The sequence below is a fragment of the Polypterus senegalus genome, chromosome 10, assembly GCF_016835505.1.
Source record: "Polypterus senegalus isolate Bchr_013 chromosome 10, ASM1683550v1, whole genome shotgun sequence".
Lineage (NCBI taxonomy): Eukaryota > Metazoa > Chordata > Cladistia > Polypteriformes > Polypteridae > Polypterus > Polypterus senegalus.
The window spans coordinates 7,083,512-7,109,641 of record NC_053163.1 but is presented as its reverse complement, the minus strand read 5'-3'; the positions used below and the strand labels follow the sequence as shown (position 1 = coordinate 7,109,641).

The window sequence follows — 26,130 nt, the reverse complement described above, 5'->3', positions numbered from 1 at the left end:
TCCTGTCACCGATTCCTTTTTAGTTACCTCAGGATGTGTTTGTGGTTTTAAGCACTTCAGGTTCATGGTGTTTGAATGCAACATCATCAGCCTACCAATGAAGTACCAGGGTACATTGGCAAGTTCTGGTGGACTGCTATGAAGTAATTCTAAATAGTGAACCTTCCTAATTTGTCTTACAGTTTGTTTCACCTTGCAGAATTTATCGAGCCCAAGTAATTCAATAATTTCATTTGTTTTCAATAGCTGGCTCTCCAATTGTTGTAATTGCACTGTGGAGTTGGGACTTTTGCATGCCAATTGCTTAATCTTATTAATATTTGTTTGCTGCATTTCTTTGTCTTTAACACATGTGTTTATAATTGAATTCAGTTTGTCTCTCATCTGGTGTAGGTATAACTTTGGTTCTCCATCTTGTTTCAGAATTTTCTGAAGTGCTGGACATAAATCGGATGCCATTTCTTCCTTAATAATGTCTATAAGCTCTGTGGCCTCTTGTTCGTTAGTATTTAGTAATTCTTCTACCTTTTTAAGAGCCATTAAGAACACAAAGGCCTCCCCTTCGTCTTTGTCCATGCTCTTCAGATTATTAATATGGCGCTCTAATTCATTAACTTTATCTATAATCGCTTCCCAGTCAGTTATTTTCATCCAAACTTCATTTTTTCTAATGTATTCGTAGAAGAGGAGAGTCACCAGGCTCTGATGGTATTGTTCTCCTGTTTTTGCTACAATGTCCTTAAGTTTCAGGAGTGAACAGCGAACTTTGTAATTAAATATCTCTTGTGCTGCTTCTGTTAGGGGGTCCTCACGTGTCACATAAGTTTTCATCTGAGACAAATGGTCTTTTACACTTTGAATACTTAATATCTCTTCATGTTTTTAATGGTGGAAAGAAAGCCTTTAAGAGATTCACGACCTTCCAATTCCCGAATTCCATATTCACCAAGGAAATCTGTTACTTACTGCAGCAGAACTCTGACCACTGGTTGTGAGGTGTCTGGAGAATTTAGAAAGTTCACCATCTTCACCAGCCATGTCTGAATGTTTCTGTTGTTAAGGAAGAGTTTTTCCCATACAAACTCTGAGGCACTTTGACTTACAAGAATCTTAAAGTGCACTCTTGTACATTCTGTGACATATTTAATGCATGTCATCATTGTAAGGGATTCTGTTTGATTCCAATTTTCTACTTTTTCAGATAAACTCTGCAAGATTTCTTCAGCCTCCAGTAAATTTTGTATTTCATGGCTGGAATCCAGCAAACCAGTTTCAGTTTCCCAGTAGCTTTTGATCATATTTGCTACTGAGGCACAACTTTGAAAATCTGCTTCATGGTTTAGAGTCATGATCTTCCACAATGGTACTAGCTGATGTAAAGCTCCTCGATCAATAACCTTCCATGTATCTTTTACCTCCAACAGCCCTCTTCTCCATTTTTCAAATGTGTAACAATCAGCTGGACCTCCAACTGTCTGAATGTACTTTTCCAGTATTGTCTTACAGTGTTTGCTCTTCTCCTCCTCTGTACCAAGTGACTCCAACTTCTTTAATTCACATATCAGAGCACCAGAAACATGAAGATCTCTCCATGTGAAGGTGCATGTTTCAAGTGCTACTTCATATCTCTTCCACAAGCATAAGAAAGGCTTATTGTCTTCTCTTAGATCTCTTCCGGCTGAATAAGGTCCTAGCTCTTCATCCACATATACAGTCATGGCCGAAATTATTGGCACCCCTGGAGTTTTCCCAGAAAATGCACCATTTCTCCCAGAAAATTGTTGCAATTACAAATGTTTTGGTATACACGTTTATTTCCATTATGTGCATTGGAACAACACAAAAAAACAGAGAAAAAAAGTCAAATCTGACATAATTTCTCAGAAAACTCAAAAACCGGGCAGGACAAAATTATTGGCACCCTCAACTTAATATTTGGTTGCACGCCCTTTGGAAAAAATAACTGAAATCAAGCGCTTCCTATAACCATCAACAAGCTTGTTACGCCTCTCTACTGGAATTTCCGACCACTCTTCTTTTGCAAACTGCTCAAGGTCTCTCAGATTTGAAGGGCGCCTTCTCCCAACAGCAATTTTGAGATCTCTCCATAAGCGTTTCATTTGGATTTAGATCCGGACTCATTGCTGGCCACTTCAGAACTCTCCAGCGCTTTGTCTTCCACCTTTTCTGGGTGCTTTTAGAGGTATGTTTGGGGTCATTGTCCTGCTGGAACACCCATGACCTCTGACACAGCCCCAGCTTTCTGACATTGGGCCCTGCATTGCGCCCCAATATCTTTTGGTAGTCTTCAGATTTCATGATGACTTGCACACAGTCAAGGCATCCAGTGCCAGAGGCAACAAAATATTCCCAAAACATCTTAGAAACTCCACCATGTTTGACTGTAGGTATTGTGTTGTTCTTTTCTTCGTAGGCCTCATTCCGTTTTCTGTAAACAGTGGAATGATGAGCTTTACCAAAAAGCTCTACCTTGGTCTCATCTGTCCACAAGATGTTCACCCAGAATGATTTTGGCTTCCTCAAGTACATTTTGGCAAACTCCAGTCTGGCTTTTATATGTTTCTGTGTCAGCAGTGGGCTCCTCCTGGCTCTCTTGCCATAGCGTTTCATTTTGTTCAGATGTCGACGGATAGTTCAAGCTGACACTGTTGCACCCTGAGTCTGCAGAACAGCTTGAATATGTTTTGAAGTTGATTGGGGCTGTTTATCCACCATTCGGACTATCCTTCGTGGCAGTCTTTTATCAATTTTTCTCTTCCGTCCACGTCCAGGGAGATTAGCTGCAGTGCCATGTGTTGTGAATTTCTTGATTATGTTGCTCTCAGTGGACAAAGGAACGTGAAGATCTCTGGAGACGGACTTGTAGCCTGGAGATTGTTGATATTTTTCCACAATTTTTGTTCTCAAGTCCTCAGACAATTCTCTGCTCTTTTTTCTGTTCTCCATGCTTAGTGTGGCACACTCAGACACACAGCAGAAAGGTTGAGTCAACTTTTCTCCATTTTAGCTGGCTTCAGGTGTGATTGCTATATTGCCAGCACCTGTTTCTTACCACAGGTGAGTTCAAACGAGAATCATATGCTTGAAATAAAACGATTAACCCACAATTTGGAAAAGGTGCCAATAATTTTGTCCAGCCCATTTTTGGATGTCAGATTTGGCTTTTTTTCTCTGTTTTTTTGTGTTGTTCCAATGCACATAAAGGAAATAAACATGTGGATACCAAAACATTTGGAATTGCAACAATTTTCTGGGAGAAGTGGTGCGTTTTCTGGGACAATTCCAGGGGTGCCGATTATTTCGATCATGACTGTATACCACAGTCATCTAAAGTAACCTTCATAGTCTCCATCATACTCTTGTATATTTGTTCCTTGCTACAGGGTTCAAACATTTTCTTAATTTCCCATGTTTTGTTATTTTGACGTATGAACATTCCATGATCACATATCATTTCTGATCGCTTCTTTTGCAGGTCTGATGGATTATTTGACAGAAGAATTCCACAAAGTGCAGATCCACAATAACATACGTCTTGTACCTCAGGATCACTGTAGGCCCCAGACTGGGAAATGGACACCATCTGATGTGTGCTCTGTGGTTGGAATGACATGGTAGGTTCTTCTTAAAGTCTGTGTGCTAAAAAATAAATTACTTTTTAGTATCGTTAACAAGTGTATGCATTCATTTTATTTAAAATTGAAATCTATAAATTCCCTGAAATATATCAAAAATGGGATGTAAGCTTCCAAGAAAAAAACATAAAAACTAGACCAGCACTTTGCACAGGTCTGAATTCACTGAGTAGACCTCAACTACAAGCAGCCCAGACCTACACTCAAAAGGCATGCAGGGTCCAACATGGGGCAAAGAAATTTAAAGTTCAAAATGCAAAGATGTCCAGGAATGGAGAAGAGGAAAATATTAGGACAAACAATAGAAAGATTATTTGTACTTAAAAAAAAAAAATCAACGATTTCAGACAGATCCACAGAAAAAATTTAGGCAAGAACAAAAGGAGCAAAAAAAAGGTTTTACTTTAATTGTCAGGCTTTACCAAATCCAGTGTAGATGCTAAATGGGCTGGACAGGCATACCAGCCAGAAGAGGGGATGATTTCTTAACAAGACGGGAGGTTTCTAGTAGGTAGATAGGCATCCCAGTTGGGGAGGAGAAGTGAAAGAAACCCAGAAACAGCTTACTGAGAATGAAGATGCCACTGGGGGCTTTTTCCTTGCCCAGAACGCTAGATGGCAGCAGCTCTGGATATCAGTCCCCAGTGGGAAGCCAGCAAGACTAAATTTCCTGGCATGGGGTCACTGAGTGCCACGAGGCAGCACTACAGGGAGACAAGCTCCTTATTGTAATGGGCTTCCATGTGACCCAGAAGTACTCCCATCAGGCAATTGCCCTGGCACCAGAAGTACTCCCAGGTCCATAATAAAAGGAACCACACTCCCTTATCCAGGCAAGTCGGAGCTGAGAGGTAGAGAGGCAACACTCCACTGGAGAAGGGCAGTGCAATGGTGAGATCTGTGCTTTGTGTTACTTTTGAGTATAGTGGTGTAATATACACACCTGTATTTGAACCCGTGACTCTGTGTGTGTTCGCATTTGGGGATTTTGGCTTGCTGATGTCCCTGATTACATCAGACCAATTTAACCTGGCAGAATGTTTCTGTTCATTGAACAAAATATTAACATTGCTGTTCCAAGAATAAATTTGCATGAGGGAAACACATTTTAGAAAAGGTTTTTATTTTTGAGAACATTAATTAATGCCTGGCATAGTATTTTAGGTACAAAGCTGGTTTAGCTTCAATGAATACAATTAGCATTAATCAGCCTAGTTTTACATGGATCTTTTCATTTTATTTATATATTTTGTTTCTAAATTTCTACAGATTTTTTGTGCATTTTCCATTCTGTATCAATTTAACGGCACCCAGGACCTTTAGAACCATAAAGGTCTATCCAGCTTGTCTGTACTTATTGTCAGAGGCTGTGGAACTTACATTAAAACAAATCTCTTCTTATAGTCTCAATTTCTTTACTTTCTGGTGTGTAGAGTATCTTTAGTAGTCCTTATATACTGTATATTACTTGTTTCTATAAGTACTGTATAATAAAATTTATTTCAGGTGCAACACTTTGAAAATTTTCCTTATGTATTTGTTGCGCTAGAATCTCATTCGCTTTTTCTCTGTGTTCATAATAAGAAGAAGAGTGCGACTTAACTTTCTTGTGGTCTACGGATTGAAGTTAAAAATGTATGCATGGCATGACTTTCAGCTGTGCTTGGTGACTAAGGTTAACTAATGTGAAAGTTTTAACTGACTCATTGTTATAAACAATGATAATAAACATTTATAATATAAAAATTGTTACAAATTTATACCTGACAAACAACACTGACTCAACCTAACGGAGGCCAAGGCGATAGCACAAGATCTGACCAGCTGGAAACGAATCGTGCAGGATTTCCAAAGCCCATCAGCACCTTCTGTAGCATACTGGCTCTGAGGGCAGCCTCGTCCAGATACACGCTAAAGGACTGACAGTCAGTTTTTATGTTTTTGTTTAGTAAATATTTTTGTCACAATGAGTCATAATTAAAAAGATACAGCAATGATAGAATACAGTTCCATGTGTTAGTACATAGCATTAAATATGTCCTTTTAACAGCACTTTATAATGGCGTAAAGCAGAGCTCACTGAGACTTTTAGTGGCTCAATAGCATTCATGCACAGGAGACTGCAATTCAAGTGATGTGAAATGGCATTGATTGATGTGTGTTACTGGTGATCTTTTGTTCAATTTTCTTAAACATCATTTTTGAAAGTATACCTAATAGATTAGTGCCCAATAATTAGCAACTGAAAAATGTCTATTAATAAAAAATGACTGATATTAGTAATAAATCAGAATCTATATTAACCTATGAAAGGAGAAAAGGAACTGAAATACATTCTTCATCTAATTATTAATATTAGTTAAAACACATGTAATATGTTAAAACTATTAAAATAAGAAAGAATTTATTGTATGATGGAAAACAAAAGGTGACAGTACTCTTAAAGATTGCAATCCTAGTGTGAAGATACATGGAAGGAAAAGCATCTTTTCAGGACCAACAGTATTGAGCGCTCAGTCTTTTGTGTAAATACCAGCTCATGTTATAATCAGCATTCAGAAAACTGTAATCCTAACCTGTCCTTGCTATTATCAGAAGGCGTAGTCCTTGTTGCATTCTCAGCTTGGTCGAATCAGAGTTGTGTCATGCAGACAGATAGGCATGAGATATCCCAATAAGTGCTTTGCGCATTATATGCATATACTGTACATTAAAAAATGACTGCAATGCCGGTGTTTTTTGAACAGTTCAGTAGTAGCTGATAATCAAATGTGTCTGTCTATCATTTAGTATTTAAATAATATCTCTAGTGAAAAAAATCCCTGGACTCATTTTCTGTCACATCATGAAATAGGAAAGGCAGTTCCTATATAACAGCGAGGGGATGACTTCCTACATAATGAGATTTCTTTGTTGCATGCATAATACAATAATATGCATAATGATACATTTCAGTGTTTCTTTTTGGGGAAAACATGCAGTAGGTTATGTTGTGGCGAAAAATTCATCTTTAGAAGGCTTTTTACCTAAACATAAAGGCTATTAGGACTCCAGATAGACAGACAGAGTTTTAAGGATTTATTTCAATAAATCAACACAAAAAATAACAAGGACTCAACCCAATACGGCCAAATTAGATTGAGCGACGATCATTTCAGCCATTGAAGCTTTTATAACAATTTCTTATCATTTTGGCTCATTCAATTAGCCGACTCTACATCTGGTTCAACTGTCCATTGTTCCTCTTGGTGTCTGTTTGGCTTATTCTGATTGGTCTAAGACTGGGTGGATGGCTTCCTCTTTCCATCTTTGGGCTTTCCTGATGAAATTTCCTATCTTTTCTGACCTTGCTCTAATGAGCTGGTTTGCTTACCTCTGCTGACTCCCTCTTACTCCCATCCGACCAAATCTTGAGTTTCCATGGGAACCCTTATCATCTCTTTAGACTGGTCTGCTAGTGGAATGTGTTCTCTTTCTATTCTGTTCCCATTTTTTCTAACTGGCCAAGGCTACTAATCCATATATGGGTTTTCCTCTCTTAGGCTTTCCAAACTTTTTACTATAGTGACCGCTTTTTTTTTAAAGCTTAAGCTTTAATTAAAAAGAAGTATAGTATGTGCTTTCATTTGATCATTGCTTGCCATGCTTGATTTGTCTTAATTTCTACACTAAAGTTAATTGCTAATATATTCTTGTAATATTTTTGCTAATGCCTGCATTTGCTAAGATGCATTACAGTGTGGCCTTGCTTGTAGTAAAAGGCCTTTTGTTTCCTTTCTGCTGATTCATCAATCCAGCTGCCTTTAGAGGCCCCTTTTCCATGTTATCTCTTCCTAGCCTTGAATCACAGGTGTCTTCAAACTCTTATCCTGTCCAAAACTGGTTTCGCTGTATCAATTTAGCTGTTCTTTTCTTTACTTTGGAAAATCTGCTGTAAGCCTATAAAATAATGCAATATAACTGATTTTTTAGTTAACCATTTGCTAGACCTATCGTATTTTGCTTTTATATTCTAATTTATGCCTAATCTAATGTTTTAGAAGCTTTTAATTACTTTCTATGGCTCTATATGTTAATTTGCTATTCTCTTATGCTAATAAAAAATTTTCCCGTCTACAGTCACAGCCCCCCATACATGAAGACATGAACTAGTGAACTAGCAGCTTGAATAAAGTTGAATACTTGCACTATGCAGCTACAGAAAAGAACAAAAACCACACAAAAACCTGTAAAATCACCTAAAATCCTCTTTTCATTGAACTTTGCTTTCACAATTGTAAACTCGCCTGCAAAAGGAATTTTGGTGCCAGTCCCATTAAACTGCATATAAATGCAAACTGTGCAGTTCCTGTTTCATAAATATTTTGGAGATATCGCTGATTAATATTGTTGCCCTTCTGATATTTTTGTGGATCACAAGAGATTATTTGTATCTTCAAATATGCCATGAAAGAGGGCTGGGATTCTAAAGTGTCTCATTGCGCCCATAATTAATGTTACGAAGGATCCCTAGTGGCAAGGACGCAGGATGTATTTGGTTGGTGGAAGGACAACATAGAAAATTGTGAAATAGCTTCCAGCTTTCCCAAGCCAACAGGTATCAGCAGGGTAGTACATGATCTTAAGTCTAGCCACCCATTGCTTATGTATCTGAGGGTTTCAGGGAAGCCTTGGGCTTCCAGTGATGGGGGAAGGGGACCTGGGGGTCTACTTAGGTACTGAAGGAAGTGAAATGAATTCTAAAAGTATTTTATTGTGAACATTTTTATTCATTTTAAATAAAAGTGGAAGCATGCAAATGATAATTGTTACAAAATTTAAAAAGATAAAAAAAAGTTCCCAGCCATTATACTGAACTCCGTCAGATATTCAAAAAAGAAAAAAGAACCATCTGCTGATGCAGAACAATAAAACAAACTGCTAACATCACGTCACCCAACACATCTCAGATAAAACCAAACAAATAGTTTTAATAAGGGAAACTATTTTTTCACGAGCTGACATAACAGATGAAAATGGAATATTAATGTGAGCAGCTGAAAGATTGAATTGCATTAAAATTATAAAGTTGATTCCTCTAGGTGTGTATTAAATGCTGCTATTGATTTTCCCAGCTATGTGTACAACAGACGCCTCAAACAAATACGACTGTTTAATTATATTGTAGCGACCTGGGGTCGAGTCTTGAAGTTTTGCGAGCCGATCTCTGCCGTGCACCTCTTCCAGGCTGTCGGCTAGCAGGTTGCCAGCGTTAGGCACGCAGCTGCACCCGGCTCTCTAAGTAACGAGCACTCGTGTCCCATACACCGCACGACTACGAGTGTCTCGGCAGCACGCAGCTGTACCCAGCTTTTTAAGTAACGAGCACTCGTTTCCCATACACCGCACGACTCCGAGTGTCTCGGCATCAATTGCTCAGATAAAATCTTCGCAATGAATAACAGCTCTGTCCTGTTGTATCTCTTTATTCACAGATAGACAGTAAACAAAGCTCGACCCATTTGCACTGCCATGGTCAAGGTCATACACGAAGACACACTACACATAAACGGTACTTTTTTACAAAATAAATAACCCCGGACGGCGATGACCCAAACCCACCCAACAAATTGCACACAAACACAACAATTATTTACAACAGGAAAGACAATTACGAACTTAGTTATTTTTACACCACAATAACGTTCACATAAATTTCCCATAAGTTCCCCACAACTATTTACATAATTTACCCACAAGGCGTCAGTCCGCCAGCGCGGACTGCCGGGTTGCTACACAGCCCCCCCCCCAAGAGGGTTAGTGTCCCCACAACCCTAATTTTCGCAAACAAAGTCTGATAAATGTCCTGGCCGGCGGCGGACACGTTTGGGCCTGCCTGACTCTTTATCACCCGTGCCAGGCTCAGTCCTGAGACTGTCAACGTCTGTCTCGGCACCGAGGGTGGATGTTGGAGAGTTGCTTTGGTCCTCAAGTCTTTCTGGTGCTGGGGCCAATGGGTGGTATGGTGCCAAACGGTCTTTATGCAGCACCACCCGTCCTGCCCGTCCAGGCATTCGGACTGGAAAACCACGTCCGAAATTGCATCCAAAATTTCTCCAGGTCCCTGCCAATGTTGCGTCAGTTTTGGGGACAACCCCCGTTTCCTCTGGGGGCAAAACACCCACACTTTGTCCCCTTGCTTCAGGGTTGGACCATGCGCCCGAGTGTCATATGCCCGCTTCTGGCGGGCTCCAGCTCCCTCTAGGGCCTCTCTGGCCAGTTGGTGTACAGTGTTCAGCCGCTCTTTTAGTCGTCGAAAATAATCCGTCTCTTGACCGCCAGCAAGCTCAGGCTCAGGGGGCGAGCCAAACACCAAGTCCACCGGCGTGCGCATCTCCCTTCCGAACATCAGCCCGCCGGTGTGCACTGACTTGATTCCTGAACAGCCGTCCTATACGCCCACAAGACCAGAGGCAAATGTTGATCCCAGTCTCTCTGGTGTTGACTAGTGAGGATCGCAAGTTGGGCGCCAGGTGCGGTTAAACCGCTCAACCAGTCCATCGCTTTGAGGGTGAAGGGAGTAGTCGGGTCTTCTTCACCCCAGCCGCTGACACACCTCTTTAAACAACCGTCTCTCGAAGTTCCGCCCCTTGTCGCTGTGCAGTTCATTCGGCACCCCGAATCGAGTGAACATTTCGTCCAGCAACTTTTGAGCGGCGGTGGAGGCACTTTGGTCTGGAATGGTGTATGCCTCCGGCCATTTGGTAAAGTAGTCCATCGCCACTAAAACGAAACGATTTCCGGCCTCTGTGGTAGGGAAAGGACCCAGCACATCTACCCCAATCCTCTCCATGGGAGCCCCGACGAGATATTGTTGGAGTGGCGCGTGAGAGCGTTGGCCTGGTCCCTTTCTGCGCCGTACAAACGTCACAGCAGTGGACGTGCATTTCCGCATCTTGTCGACATCCCGGGCCAATAGAATCGCTGCCGCAGCGCGACGACTGTCTTTGCATTTCCAAAGTGCCCAGATCCAGCTGCTCCATGGACCCAATGGAGGACCGTGGTACGTAAAGCCTGGGGAACCAGAAGTTGCAGGCGGTCAGTCCCTCCCCTTGGTGCCTGCCATCTTCTGTAAATTACACCATCGTGTAACTCCAGGCTGCCCCACTGCGAATGTAACAACTTAAGTTCCGGCCCCTGGGAAGATACGGTTTGCCAATCGGGGCATTCCTGCGTCTCCAGCCAACCCTTGACCTTCTCCAGCACTTGGTCGCCTGCTTGTAGTTGCCGTATCTGGTCGATGGTGAATGGTTCCCTGCCCCATCAGTGTCCTCTAGCCCGGCTGCTGCTGACGAGGGTCCCATACCCCTTTCTTCTTGCCGGCTGCAATATCGACAGTCATTGAGGACGCATGGTCGCCTGGAGAGGGCATCAGCATTTGCATGCTGCCGTCCTGGTCGGTGTTGCACCTCAAAATCAAACTCCTGCAGTATTTCTATCCACCTTGCTACCTGGCCCTCAGGTTGCCGAAAGTTTAACAGCCATGTAAGGCTAGCATGGTCAGTTCTAATCGTAAACTTTGTGCCCAAAAGGTAAGGCTTGAAGTGTCGCACTGCCAAGATCACTGCCAATAGTTCCCGCCGGGTAACGCAGTAGTTTCTCTCCGGCCGACTGAGGCTGCAGCTATAGTAGGCCACCACTCTTTCTCCGGTCTCCCCCTTCTGGGAGAGTACTGCGCCAACCCCCACATTACTGGCGTCCGTGTCCAAAATAAAGGGTTGGTTGGGGTCGGGGTAAGCCAGGATCGGTGCACTGGTAAGAGCAGCTTTAATTGTTGAAGGCAGCGGCGCAGTCCTCTGTCCACCGAACTGTTGGCCCTTACTCGTCAGCCGGTGCAAGGGGCTAGCAATAGTGGCAAAGTTTCTCACGAATCTCCGGTAGTATGAGGCTAAGCCCAGAAAGCTCCGCAGCTCGGTAATGTTGGCTGGTGGGGGCCAGTTGCTCACGGCAGTCACCTTTGTTGGGTCGGTAGCCACTCCACTCCCGCTAACCATATGTCCCAGAAACTGAGTCTGTCTAGAGAGGAGGTTACATTTCGCGGGGTTCAACCGTAACCCGGCTCCGAATAGCTGTCAAGACTTCCCGTAAGTTGTGGATAGCCTGATCAAAGTCTCTGGCATGGATTAACAAATCGTCCAGATAGACCACACACCGGGTTCGGGGAATGTCTTTCAGGACCCGCTCCATCAGTCTTTCAAAAGTGGCTGGTGCATTACACAGCCCAAACGGCATCACCTTGAATTGCCACAACCCTTGCCCTATGGTGAATGCGGTTTTATGTCGGTCCTCTGGTGACAGTTCCACTTGCCAATACCCACTGCGCAAGTCCAAGGTGCTGAACCAGCAGGATCCAGCCACATAATCCAAGGCATCATCGATGCGTGGCAGTGGGTATGAGTCTTTTCTAGTGACTTCGTTAACCTCGAAGTCCACACAGGCGCCAACCCCGTTTTCTTCGTACCATAACCATTGGTGCAGCCCAGGGGCTGTCCGAGGGCTCAATAACATCGTTGGCTGCCATCTCACGAATCATTTCCTCGGCAGCTTGACGCTTCGCAAGAGGCAATCGGTGGGGGCGCAAACGAATGGGAGCGGCATGGCCAGTGTCTATGTGGTGTTTTACTAAATTTGTCCTGGTACAGTCCTCCTCCCGAGCCGCAAAAATGTCCACGTAGTCACTCAAAAGTTGTTGAAGTTGCTCCTGCTGTGTCGCGTTCAGATGTTCCCCACTTCGGCGGCCCAATTCCTCTACAGCGGCAACTGTCTCAGCTGATGGGTGGTCGCTTGAGGAAGTCCGTTGGGAAGCACTGGTCTGAGCTGCAACATTCTCCTGAGGATCCCCTTGAGTCTCTGCATCTCCTGAGCAATGGTCGGGAGCCGGTGAACCGTGGTATTCAGGCACATCCAAGCCAGCAGCCCTTCTAGGACGGTTCCAGCCCGATTGCAGCGGCACAGTCTCATTACCTAGGCAGAGGACGGCCCTAGAGACATCAACACATGCCCCCCAGTGGGCCAACAAGTCCAACCCGATGATGCACGGATCTTTAATGTCTGCAAGCCAGAATTCGTGGTTGGTCTGGCTCGTCCCCACCATCACAGACAACAGTTTCCTGCCGGGCATCACTGTCCGTTCACCCGTAACCGTGCGTAGTTCGCTATTTGTGGGGGTCCAGCCCTCAGGAAGAAGACTAGCTGTTTCTGGCAACACTCCTTTTCTCAGCAAACAAATAGTGGACCCGTGTCCACTAAGGCACTGCATGGCCATCCATCAATAGTGCAGTCCAGGTATAGTCCGTTGGAAAATCCACAGCGTCCAACTTTGAAGCAGTCTTTGTTGAGGGGTGCTGAAAAACGGAGCGAGGGCCCCCTCACGGCCTCACCCCGATGTCGTTTCCCTGCGGTGATGCTGTATGAGGTAACGGACTTGGGGCAGGGCAATCCCTGGCAAAGTGCCCTGGCTCTCCGCATCGAAAACAGCAGTCCACTCGTTGTCTCTGTCGGGGGGTGGATGTTGATTGGGCTCGGCTGACCTCCACTACCTCAGACAGGTCCCCTTCCGCCCTTCGTTCAACGGCTCTTGTTAGTCGACTCGGTCGTGGTGTTCGTTTTGTCGGTGACTCCGCCTGTAGTATGTCTTCGACCCGCTCAGCCTCTTTTATTGCCTCGCTCAAATCTCGGGGTGACGATAGACAGACATGCTGGTGAAGACGTTCTGGTGTGAGGCCTCGCAGGAAAGCATGAAGTCCGAGTTCTTCCCTCACTGCTGTCGAAAAAGTAGGGTAACCTTTTCGTGTCAATACCCTGACGTCAGCGGCAAAGGTTCCTATACTCTCATCTTCATGCCGACGTCGGCTAATCAGCTTGTTTCTGCTGCATTCTGCTGAAGTTCTTTGCCCAAAGCGACTGGTGAGAGCAGCGGTGAGAGCCTGAAGATCACGACACTCTTCCGATGACAGATCAATGAGTACCTGAAGTGCGGGACCCTCCAAGGCAAGGGCCAAGTGTGTCGCAGCTTCCTTGCAGTTCCACTCATTGTGTATCGCGGCCAGGTCCACTTGTGCAAGGTAGGGTTCTAAGGACGTCAATCCGTTGTATCGCGGCAGCTTAGCAGGTGACCGAGAGAAGAGGACCGGCCGACTGGTAACCTGGGGTATCGCTGCGGCCGACGGCCTCCTCTGGCCGTGCTCAGAAGATTGCAACACTGTCCGGGGAATACTGGTACCATCAGGCCGGTCTGCCGCTTTTCTCCGCACAGCTCCGCTGATCAGGCGCTCTATCGTAATGCTGTTCTCCAAGATGGCACGCTCCAATTCTTCAAGACTCTGTTCCATGACGGCGTCTTCTAAACAGCCTGGTCTCCCACTTCTGACACCAATGTAGCGACCTGGGGTCGAGTCTTGAAGTTTTGCGAGCCGATCTCTGCCGTGCACCTCTTCCAGGCTGTCGGCTAGCAGGTTGCCAGCGTTAGGCATGCAGCTGCACCCGGCTCTCTAAGTAACGAGCACTCGTGTCCCATACACCGCACGACTACGAGTGTCTCGGCAGCACGCAGCTGTACCCAGCTTTTTAAGTAACGAGCACTCGTTTCCCATACACCGCACGACTCCGAGTGTCTCGGCATCAATTGCTCAGATAAAATCTTCGCAATGAATAACAGCTCTGTCCTGTTGTATCTCTTTATTCACAGATAGACAGTAAACAAAGCTCGACCCATTTGCACTGCCATGGTCAAGGTCATACACGAAGACACACTACACATAAACGGTACTTTTTTACAAAATAAATAACCCCGGACGGCGATGACCCAAACCCACCCAACAAATTGCACACAAACACAACAATTATTTACAACAGGAAAGACAATTACGAACTTAGTTATTTTTACACCACAATAACGTTCACATAAATTTCCCATAAGTTCCCCACAGCTATTTACATAATTTACCCACAAGGCGTCAGTCCGCCAGCGCGGACTGCCGGGTTGCTACAATATTATAAAGACATTGTACAAAACATTTATCAGGGGTGGAGTGTTGTGGTGTGAAATTTTGTATATAAGTTGGTAAATATTAAGTTGATAACTACCTGGCTGGCAAGTTTCACCTTAACAAATGGTATTGGTGGCAGGTGTGAAACCATTGTGTCGCACCAGAATTCTATTGGCTTAAAGTTGCCTGTTTGGTTTTAAATCAGCCATTAGCACTAGAATTAGGCACCAGAGCCTACGAAGAAACTCGCAGTTTCTGCCCATCTTAAATCCATTCGCACCTCTCCGTCAGCGTCTTTTGTCCTGTAAATGTGCCGATAAAGACAAGCAGCCTGCTATTCCATCCCCCCACCGCCACCGAACGCGCACAAAGTTCTCCGAGCTCATGCCTTGATTATCTGGAGTTTTAGAGTGGAAATAATCGATCGTTATTTGGAACATTATTTCATGTGTGTTCCGTTTCTACAATAATCCGTGTAAACACATTGTTAAAAAAGAAAAGTTTTTCATATTGTAGTAGTAAATGACAAAATGTTGCCATAAACTATATAATGTGTGAGGCCTGAAGTCCAAAGATCAAATAAACACTTTCACAAAAGGTTCAAGGACAAGACAACAGCTTCTGTGGCGTAGTGGTAAGATTTGCTGACTTGTAATCAAGAGTCCCTGGTTCGATCCCCTCTGCCTCCTATATTTGCCATTTTCAGTAGTGAGCTGCTTGTATTGTTAATATTATTATACAGTACACACATACACTTGGTTTGCGTCTGTAACAGACGGTCTACATTTACAGGATTTGTAAAAGTTACTGTTTTATTTTTTTCACTTTTATTCTCTCAGCCACGATCACGATACATACTCCTGCCCTAGGGATCTGACGCTGTTAGTTTTTATTTGAAACTGGGAGTAACTGTAGATGTGAGTGGTGTTTTGAGGCAATGGAACTGGACATTCTCTGATCTGGAGGGATAAAAGCTGACACACAAACGCTGGTGAATCTGCCTTCTTCGTATCTCACCATCACTTGATTTTTTTTTATTCAGTTTTATTGAGTGTTCATCTATACTAATAAAAGGCAAAGCCCTCACTCGCTCACTCACTCACTCACTGATCACTAATTCAGCTTACTTACAAAAGTTAAGCAGGTTTCATTTTGAAATGCTACACGTAACGGTCTTAATGGTCGATAACGGTCAACAACGTCTGCCATGTTGAAATTTGGTAGGTGGCTTCCCTGCGCTAACCGAAACCGATGTACGTACTTATTTCGATGGTATGATGCCACTGTCAGCTGCCATATTGAACTTTCCAACGTCACTAATTCTCCAACTTCCCGTGTAGGTAGAAGGCTGAAATTTGGCAGGCTCATTCCTTACAGCTTACTTACAAAAGATAAGCAGGTTTCATTTCGAAATTCTACACGTAACGGTCAACAACTTCCGCCATGTTGAACTTTCTTATTCATGGCCCCATCTTCACGAAATTTGGTAGGCGGCTTCCCTGCGCTAACCAAAATCAATGTACGTACTTATTTCGGTGGTATGACGCCACTTTCAGCCACCATACTGAACTTTCCAACGTCACTAATTCTCCAACTTGCTGAAATTTGGTACTTATTTCGGTGGTATGATGCCACTGTCGGCCGCCATATTGAACTTTTCAACGATCTTTGTTACTTATGGGCCCATCATCAAGAAATTTTGTATGCGGGTTCCCAACGCTAACTGAATCCTACTTACGTACATGTATACGTCCATAGCCTGCAGCTCGGTCACCGTGTGAGGCGGCGTTGGGTCCCCCATGCTGATAACTACAGCCTTTTTATTTAATAGACGGCTTCTCCACTGTTTTATTGGTCGTTTATTACAATTATAGTTATTGTGTAGGTATTTTAGACTTAGTTTACATTGTTCAGGTACCCATGTCCTTTATCGTTCCAACTGTACCCCCATTAACATGTGTAGCGAGGTGATCACCATCAAAGAAGTGATCAAAGAACTGTCACTTACCAAGTGGTTTTCATGCCCGGAGATGGCCTGGAGAGAGTTTTTATTCTTCGCATCACCGCTATACCCTCTGATCTCCCATTTCAATTCAAACGCCTCCAATTTCCAGTTAGGCTCTGCTTCGCAATGACAGTTAATAAGTCTCAGGGACAGACCCTACAAAAGGTTGACATTGATTTGAGGCAAGATTGCTTTTCACATGGCCAACTGTACGTTACATGCTCAAGAGTAAGCTCAGCGCACAGCTTGGTCATATTACAACTGGAGGGCCGAACTGACAACGTGGTATACAAAGAGATCCTTAACAAATAATTATTGGTATATTTTCCCTCAGTTTAAAAAGGTTTACTTTTCTTCTTAATAAAAATTTTAAAGCAGTACTTCGCCGCTAGTATATGATACAGTATTTGGAATTATTCATTTTATGACCTTATAGTACATTTCGGAAATAATTGTGGCACGGATACAACATTATTCATATTATTCATATTCATTCGCATAACATCTTGCGGTTGTAATCAGTGACCACGTTTTTTTTTTTTTTGTTTTCTGATCTTGCCAGTCCACGTTGCTGTATGTTGCTGTTTCTTTTGTACTCCAGGACATGCAGAGGAAAGAATAGTACAGAGAGGTCAGTTCAGCACTATATGCAATCATCAAATTCAAATGTTAACAGTTCACACTCACGCAAGGACCGTCCTTCCTACATTTACGACATGTGTACCTGTTGCAATGTACAGTATGTGTTTACTGTGTAATCTATAATAATAAAAGGCAAAGCCCTCACTGACTGACTCACTGACTGACTCACTAACTGACTCATCACTAATTCTCCAACTTCCCATGTAGGTAGAAAGCTGAAATTTGGCAGGCTTATTCCTTACAGCTTACTTACAAAAGTTAAGCAGGTTTCATTTCGAAATTCTACACGTAACGGTCATAACGGTCAACAACGTCCGCCATGTTGAACTTTCTTATTTATGGCCCCATTTTCACGAAATTTGGTAGGCGGCTTCCCTGCGCTAACCAAAACCGATGTAAGTACTTATTTCGGTGGTATGACGCCATTGTCGGCCGCCATATTGAATTTTCCAACGTTTTTTCAAGCTTCCCGTGTAGGTAGAAGGCTGAAATTTGGCAGGCTCATTCCTTACAGCTTACTTACAACAGTTAAGCAGGTTTCATTTCGAAATTCTACGCGTAATGGTCATAACGGTCAACAACGTCCGCCATGTTGAACTTTCTTATTTATGGCCCCATCTTCTCGAAATTTGGTAGGCGGCTTCCCTGCACTAACCAAAACCAATGTACGTACTTATTTCGGTGGTATGATGCCACTGTCGGCCGCCATATTGAACTTTTCAACAGTCTTTGTTACTTACTTCAAGAAAATTGGTACACGGGATCCCAACACTAACTGAATCCTATTTACGTACATATATACGTCCATAGCCTGCACCTCGGTCACCGTGTGAGGTGGCGTTGGGTCCCCCATCCCAACGCCTCCCACGTTGTTGGCTGGCTGCCTGCCTATATAAGACCGTCTGTCGCTCCGGTCTCTACATTCCCTTCCTTGCTTCGCCATAGGATTCACATCTCCCTACTGATAACTACAGCCTTTTTGTTTAATCCACGGCTTCTCCACTGTTTTATTGTTTGTTTATTACAATTACAGTTATTGTATAGGTATTTTACACTTACTTTACATTGCCCAGGTACCCATTTCCTTTATCATTCCAACCCCCATTACCATGTCTATCGAGATGATCACTATCGATCAAAGAACTGTCACTTACCGAGTGGTTTCCATGCCCGGAGATACCACCTACCTTTTCCATTCTCTTTGTTACATATTGCACGGCCATATCAGGCTCACTCTTGATGTCCGGAGGAACATTCTGTCTTATGTATTGAATGACTGGGACAGGTTCAAGGTGTGGACTGATGACGGTACAGGAGATAATTATACTACACAGGAGTACTATAAGAGTGAAATGCTTAAGCCCTTCACCTATGGTTCTGCATGTGAGTTGATGGCTGCCGCTGAATTGTTCGGTTGTCGCTTTCAAGTGTACCGAAATGGCCAAATATTTTACACCTTTCGACAACCGCCAATGCCTCTCAAACATCTTAGATTCACAGGTGACTGTTTCAGTAGTGGACACTTTGATGTTTCTGAATGTTTAAACTCTCAAAAGCTGGATGTGATTTTATTGATGAAACCGGTTGTGTGCTTACAACGCTTGACAGATCCCAAATGTCACTTCAACACAAGTCCTGCAAATACTGTCGTAATTGAAACAAACCATGAAACTCAAACCGATTATGACAGCAGCAATCCAAGCTGTGAGATTTGAGGCAAGATTACTGTTCACATGGCCAACTGTAAGTTACATGCTCAAGAGTAAGCTCAGCGCACAGCTTGGTCATATTACAACCGGAGGGCTGAACTGACAACATGGTATACAAAGAGATCCTTAACAAATAATTATTGGCATATTTTCCCACATTTTAAAAAGGTTTAATTTTCTTCTTAATAAAAATTTGAATGCAGTACTTCACCGCTGCGAAGCGCGGGTATTTTGCTAGTATTAATAATAAGAGCAGCTCACTACTAAAAACAGCAAATATAGGAGTGAGTCGGGATCAAACCAGGAACTCTTGATTAGAAGTCAGCAAATCTTACCGCTATGCCACAGAAGCTGTTGTCTTATCCTTGAACCTTTTGTGAAAGTGTTTATTTGATCTTTGGACTTCAGGCCTCACACATTATATAGTTTATGGCAACATTTTGTCATTTACTACTAAAATATGAAAAACGTTTCTGTTTTAACAATGTGTTTACACAGATTATTGTAGAAACGGAACACACATGAAATGCATGTGTTCCAAATAACAATGTATTATTTCCACTCTAAAACTCCAGCACTTCACTCCCAGATAATCAAGGCATGAGCGGGGAGAACTCTGTGCACTTTCGGCGGTGGTGGGGGGATGGAATAGCAGGCTGCTTGCTGCTTGTCTTTATCGGCACATTTACAGGACAAAAGATGCTGATGGAGAGGTGCGATGGGATTTAAGGTGGGTAGGATCTACGAGTTTTTTCGTAGGCTCTGGTAAATCTAGTGTTAAGTACCACGCCACCCTATTGGCTGTAGGGTTTGGACAGAGAGTGTATAAATTTGCTTGCTTTACCCCTCCCTCTCCTTCTTACACCATCTGATGAAGGAGCGTCTCACACACCATGAACTGAAAAGGACAACATAATGAAGACCACAACTCGGCAGCCATATTGAAACAGGAATGAGGCCTGTTCTGAAGAATGCTGATCATAAATGATACCTTAACCCGAGATATTTAAAGTAACTACAAGTCTATGTGCCACCTGAAACTACATATCAGCATTTATCAATAATACATTATTTAAAGAGTAACTTAACTCCCACTTGTCTTTTATTACACCTAATTGCCTGAGGTTATAAATGTAGAAGTGAAGGTGAGGAGAAGTTATTTGGTACAATACCTTATAAACAATGGTAAGTCTAAGGGATCTGAGGCATTCTGACAAAGGCTACATTAATAATACAAATGGCGAAAGGAGAGGAATAGAGAACTGTACCAAGACAAAACAGTGTTCTCAAACATTGATGAAACTTGTCCTTGGAGTTCGGCTTGTATCCCTTTGGATTTTGCCCTTGGTTTGTGTACCATTCTCACCTTCCTTCTGCCTATTCTGGGGTTGGTTTTCTTTGTGGGAGGTTGGCTACAGTCCCATGGACCTTAAACTTCTTCATTATATTTGAAGCTGTTGCCACAGGAACATCAGGATGCTTGGAGATGGTCTTCTAGTCTTAACCTTTAACATGCTGGTGTATCATTTTCTTTCAAATCTTCTCAGACAACTCTCTCCCTTCCTTTCCCTGGTCCATGTTCAGTATAGGACACACAAAGACACCAAACAACACAGTGACAACTTTTTGCCATTTAAATCCTCTGGTTGACTGGTTGCATGATTGGTGATACAAATTCAAGAAACCAGCAAGTTTGAAAAATTCCTCATATCCAGTTATTTTGGATCTTTGCTAAGGATACCAAGATTTTAGTAGATCTTTGTAGAAGAAGCAATACTTTATCTCTTGTCACACTCGCCTGGAGGTTAATTCTTTATCTGACCTTGAGAAAAGCCCATGTTCACCTTGCTTTATTATTCATAGAGGTTTGTGGAGTGGAGGCCCTCCCTCAAAAGTCTGTGGTGATTAGGCCAATACATCACACCTGCTCAGTGGCATAACACTCTTCATGCTGAAATCGCACTCTCTTCAACTTTGAGAACATTTGACTGCCATCAGGCTGGCACTGGGGCTGACTCCTCCACCACAATGCTTTTAAAACTCTGTGGAGAGCAGATAAGCAGGCACCTCAACCAGCAGCTCAGTTAATCTTGTAAGCAGTGTATGAGTGAGTTCTTCTGAATGTTTCGCTATATGGTAGTTTTTGTCATCCTATTAAGTACCGTATTTTATTTGTGTATTATCCAATATGGATTAATGCTTGAAAACTGGCACAATAAAAAGGCTGAAACACAATGTGGAAAGTGATCAATCGCCAGGATACCTCTCAGGTCACACCTAACACGCTTTGGTGTAAGACAGTAAAAAACAGTGTTCAGTTTTACATTTTAATAAAAAAAAATATTCTGATGAATTCATGAAGTGTGGGTTTTCATTTATAGACGATAAAGACAATTCTAAACTCCAGGGTGTAGTCTGTGGGGAAGCATTACACAATGGCAGCATGAAACCTCTTTACTGTTGTGGCATTTACAAACAGAACATGCCATCTATACAAGGGACATTTGGGTACAAAGTACAAATAGGAGTCCCTCACAGCTTTTGCCTGCCTTGATCTCAGTGATGCAGAAAGTGTCTGAGTTTGCTGTTGCCACCAGCTGTTGTGGTAGCATTGGAATGTGGATTTATCACTGACACGACCTAATATTTCCCTTGTATGATCTTAACTAAATTGCAATGCAATGCTGTTCTGCACCAGGGTGGTGATTTGGTTCAAACTATGCAATCACCCAACTGTTCAACATCATGAAATAGAATTTGTGCATTGAACATAATCTAAGTACAGATATGTCACGAAAGGGTAGCCATTCTGTGTTATTATGTGTGTATGATGTGATTCGTCTGCTATATTTAAGATATGTAAATCCTAACTTGTAGCACTCTCTATGACTAATGTGTTGTATACTTCATATTATCTGACTACAATTTCAGAGTTGAGGCAAAACTTTAGCACTAACAGGACCCCCTCATTAGCATGCAGTATTTCACCCACTGGCTACTTGGATGTTTTCCACTTTTTTAAAAGTGAAAATTTCTATGATTAATAGCCTTTCCTGTGTCATTTATTTCCCCCTTGCTGTAGTTAACACACCTCACCTCCCTCTTGATGTCTTTATATCTCTAATAGTATGTTTTCACTGATATTCTTTTCCATTTTCCTTTACAAATATTGTACTCCCGTGCTTTCAAAACTTTAGTATCCTGTATGGTGATTTGCTACCCTCTAGTGGCCAAATATTTGAGTTTAACTGAATTTATTTAGCAAAGTTTAATGTGATTTAATTTATTTTGTAACTTTATGTTACAAGCAATTTATGGTACTTGACTTGGGGTGTGATGCAAATATGTAGCATTATGGTTGTGACACTAACAAATGCAATTATTTATTGTGGTTCCCAACCTTAACCCACCACCCAAACGCTCATTTGCCCCAAACAAAAAACAACCAGCCTAAATGTCATCTCCACCTATAGAATATATGCAGTCCTGTACAGATTGGTTTAATGTAGTAGAGGGCATCTCATAAACACATCATTCTCAGGGCTCATTCCACAGCCATTACTGTGTTTCCAGACTGTCTTAAGACTGCTGTAGTTAAACCCCTGCTCAAGAAAAATAATCTTGACCCCTCTGCCTTTGAAAATTTTAGACCCATCTCTAACCTGCCCTTCTTAAGTAAAATTCTAGAGAAGGCAGTCATTATGCAGTTAAATGACCACCTAAATAAACCTGCTATTCTTGATACATTTCAGTCAGGCTTCAGAACAAATCACAGCACAGAAACTGCACTTGTTAAAGTAGTAAATGACTTGCGGGTACATGCAGACAGAGGGCATTTATCTGTTCTCATCCTCTTAGATCTGAGTGCTGCATTTGACACCATTGATCACAATATTCTTAGAAATCGCCTTAGTCAATGGGTGGGCCTCTCTGGCAGGGTCTTAAATTGGTTTGAATCCTACCTGACAGGGAGAAAATTCTTTGTGAGTTGTGGTAATCACATCTCAAAGACACATGATATCCGATATGGTGTTCCACAAGGCTCTATCCTGGGTCCGCTGCTCTTCTCAATCTACATGCTTCCGTTAGGTCAGATTATCTCAGGGCACAACGTGAGCTACCACAGCTATGCTGATGACACACAGCTGTACTGATCAATAGCACCTGATGACCCCGACTCTATTGATTCACTAACACAATGTCTTACTGGTATTTCTGAATGGATGAATAGTAATTTTCTCAAACTAAATAAAGAGAAAACTGAAATTTTAGTAATTGGCAATAATGGATTCAGTGAGGTTATCAGAAATAAACTTGATGCACTAGGATTAAAAGTTAAGACGGAAGTAAAAAAATTAGGGGTAACCGTTGACTGTAATCTGAATTTTAAATCGCATATTCATCAGACCACTAGGGCAGCATTTTTTCACTTAAGAAACATAGCTAAAGTTAGACCTCTTATATCATTGAAAGATGCGGAGAAATTAATTCACGCTTTTGTTTTCAGTCGACTAGATTACTGTAACGCACTCCTCTCAGGACTACCCAAAAAAGACATAAATCACTTGCAACGAGTGCAGAATGCAGCTGCTAGAATCCTAACTGGGAAAAGAAAATCCGAACACATTTCTCCAGTTTTGATGTCACTACACTGGTTACCTGTGTCATTCAGGATTGACTTTAAAATACTGCTTATGGTTTATAAAGCCTTAAATAATCTGCGCCATCTTATATATCGGAATGTCTGACACCTTATATTCCAAATCGTAACCTTAGATCCTCAAATGAGTGTCTCCTTATAATTCCAAAAGCTAAACTTAAAAGAAGTGGTGAGGCGGCCTTCTGCTGTTATGCACCTAAAATCTGGAATAGCCTGCCAATAGGAATTCACCAGGCAAATACAGCGGAGCTCTTTAAAAAACGTATAAAAACACATTACTTTAACATGGCCTTTTTATAACTTCACTTTAACTTAATACTGATACTCTGTATGTTCAATTCATCATAATAACTATTCACAGTGGCTCCAAAATCCATACTGACCCCTACTCTCTCTTCTGTTTCTTTTCCGGTTTCTTTGTGGTGGCGGCCTGCGCCACCACCCTACATAAAGCATCATGATGCACCAACATTGATGGACTGAAAGCCAGAAGTCTACGTGACCATCATCATCAGGTCCTTCCATGAAAACCCTAAATACAAAGAGGACTGTTTGACTTATGTTAGGTAGATTTCCCAGAGGGGACTGGGCGGTCTCGTGGTCTGGAACCCCTACAGATTTTATTTTTTTCTCCAGCCTTTGGAGTTTTTTGTTTTTCTGTCCACCCTGGCCATCGGACCTTACTCTTATTCTATGTTAATTAATGTTGACTTATGTTTATTTTTTATTGTGTCTTCTATTTTTCTATTCATTTTGTAAAGCACTTTGAGCAACATTTTTTTGTATGAATATGTGCTATATAAATAAATGTTGATTGATTGATTGATTGTGCTATTCTATCAGGAGTGGTAATCTAATCAGCCAATGTATGGTGTGAAATATGTGACAGCCAGGGTGAGTTCATCATCCCCATGAATGAAACACAAGCTGCCATGATAAGGGTATTTGTAAAAGTTTGGAGAGAGTATCAATTATAATTGAAGTGGTTAGTTTTTATAAGTAGCAGCTAGCTATTGTTTTATTGAGATAAAACTCTATATTACACTACATTCCCCATTTGTATTCTTTAATGTTGTAGCCTTTGTCAGATGGTCATTGACTTACCACTGTTTATAGGGTGTTGTACTTCATAACTTCTCCTCACTTTCTCTTCTACATCTACATATAGCATAAGGCAATTACACAGAGTAAAAGACAAGACACAGTGAATTTACAACTTTAAATAATGTATTATTGATAATATTCCTAAATAATAGCAATAAGCAAGGTATAAGTGAACACTGGCAACCATACAACCTGATAAATCCTGATGTGTCGTTTCAGGCGGCACACAGGCTTGTTAGTTTCTTAAATTCTCTGGTCAATTCATCATTTCTTCAAGACAGACTGTGTCCCTCTCAATATGGCTGCTGAGCTGTGCTCTTCATTGTGTCCTCCTTCATGGCAATGGTGTAAAAGAGAGATGGTGAGGGGTAAAGAAACCAAATGTATACTTTCTATGTTCAGATCCTAAGGCCAATAGGGTGTCATGATACAGAATGGCTTCTGATCTAAAACTAATCCCAAACAGTTGTATTTTACAGCAGTACAACTCATCCCCCAGTTGCTGGCTTATTTTCATACCTGCACCCAAAATCATTTGTTGAGTGAAGCTTGCCAGCCAGGCAGTGTGGCCCCCCTTCCAGGGGTTGTTCCATTGAATGAGGCACTTCCACCAACCCTGCCATAAACTTCACTTTCTGAATCAGACCTAAAGACAGTTGGTTAGACAAGAAAGCGCTGCTGTTCTCGTCAGTGAAATCCTGAAACACCATTGCATTTGCTTTGTCTGATTTACAGATAAAGACATACAAACTTATATACAAAATGTCACGCCACAGAAGCTGTCATGGCTATTTGCTGATGGTCTGATCACAACATAGCTTGTATTTTTATAACATTTTAAGGTGAGCACTGATTCATGACAGTTTTTGGTCCAGAGAAAAGCAACAAAGTCTTCCTTGATTTTAATTGTCTCTTTATTTACCTCTGATAAGTAAAACAATGTGAAAAAACACAAACACACTCCGAATCTTCCATGACAAATTTGGTTTTGCAATACTAACCCAAACAGAACAAGTAGAGGACGTCTACCAACCCCAGAGAGCAACCATGAGCCCAGCCTGCACTCCTCTACTGGCACATATTAGCAGTGAAGAAAGAATGAAATGAGTGTAACTCTTGCCTGTTTAGGAAAGACGAATGCAAAGAGCCCTTTGCTCTCTAAAAATGGTGTGTGTTTAACTGAGGAGTAGATTAATGCAGAAGTCAATAACAATGTATAGGAAATGCTGCAGAAATAAATCTCACAACAGCGTATCACACCAACATGCAACAGACATCACAAAGGGGATATTAAGGGAAATTTCTCCAAAATTAACACTGATTTACT

The 26,130-nt window shown here is 42.2% G+C and overlaps 1 protein-coding gene across 1 annotated transcript in view; it reads right to left on the bottom strand.

Annotated features, from left to right (window-relative positions):
* LOC120536643 (interferon-induced very large GTPase 1-like) overlaps nucleotides 1-20,469 on the bottom strand; it is a 76,762-nt gene extending 56,293 nt beyond the window's left edge. Inside the window, exon 1 of the mRNA XM_039765070.1 lies at nucleotides 20,406-20,469. The gene's annotated coding sequence lies outside the window, so the exon portion shown is untranslated. The remainder of the gene's footprint in view (nucleotides 1-20,405) is intronic.
* Nucleotides 20,470-26,130: the final 5,661 nt, after the last annotated feature.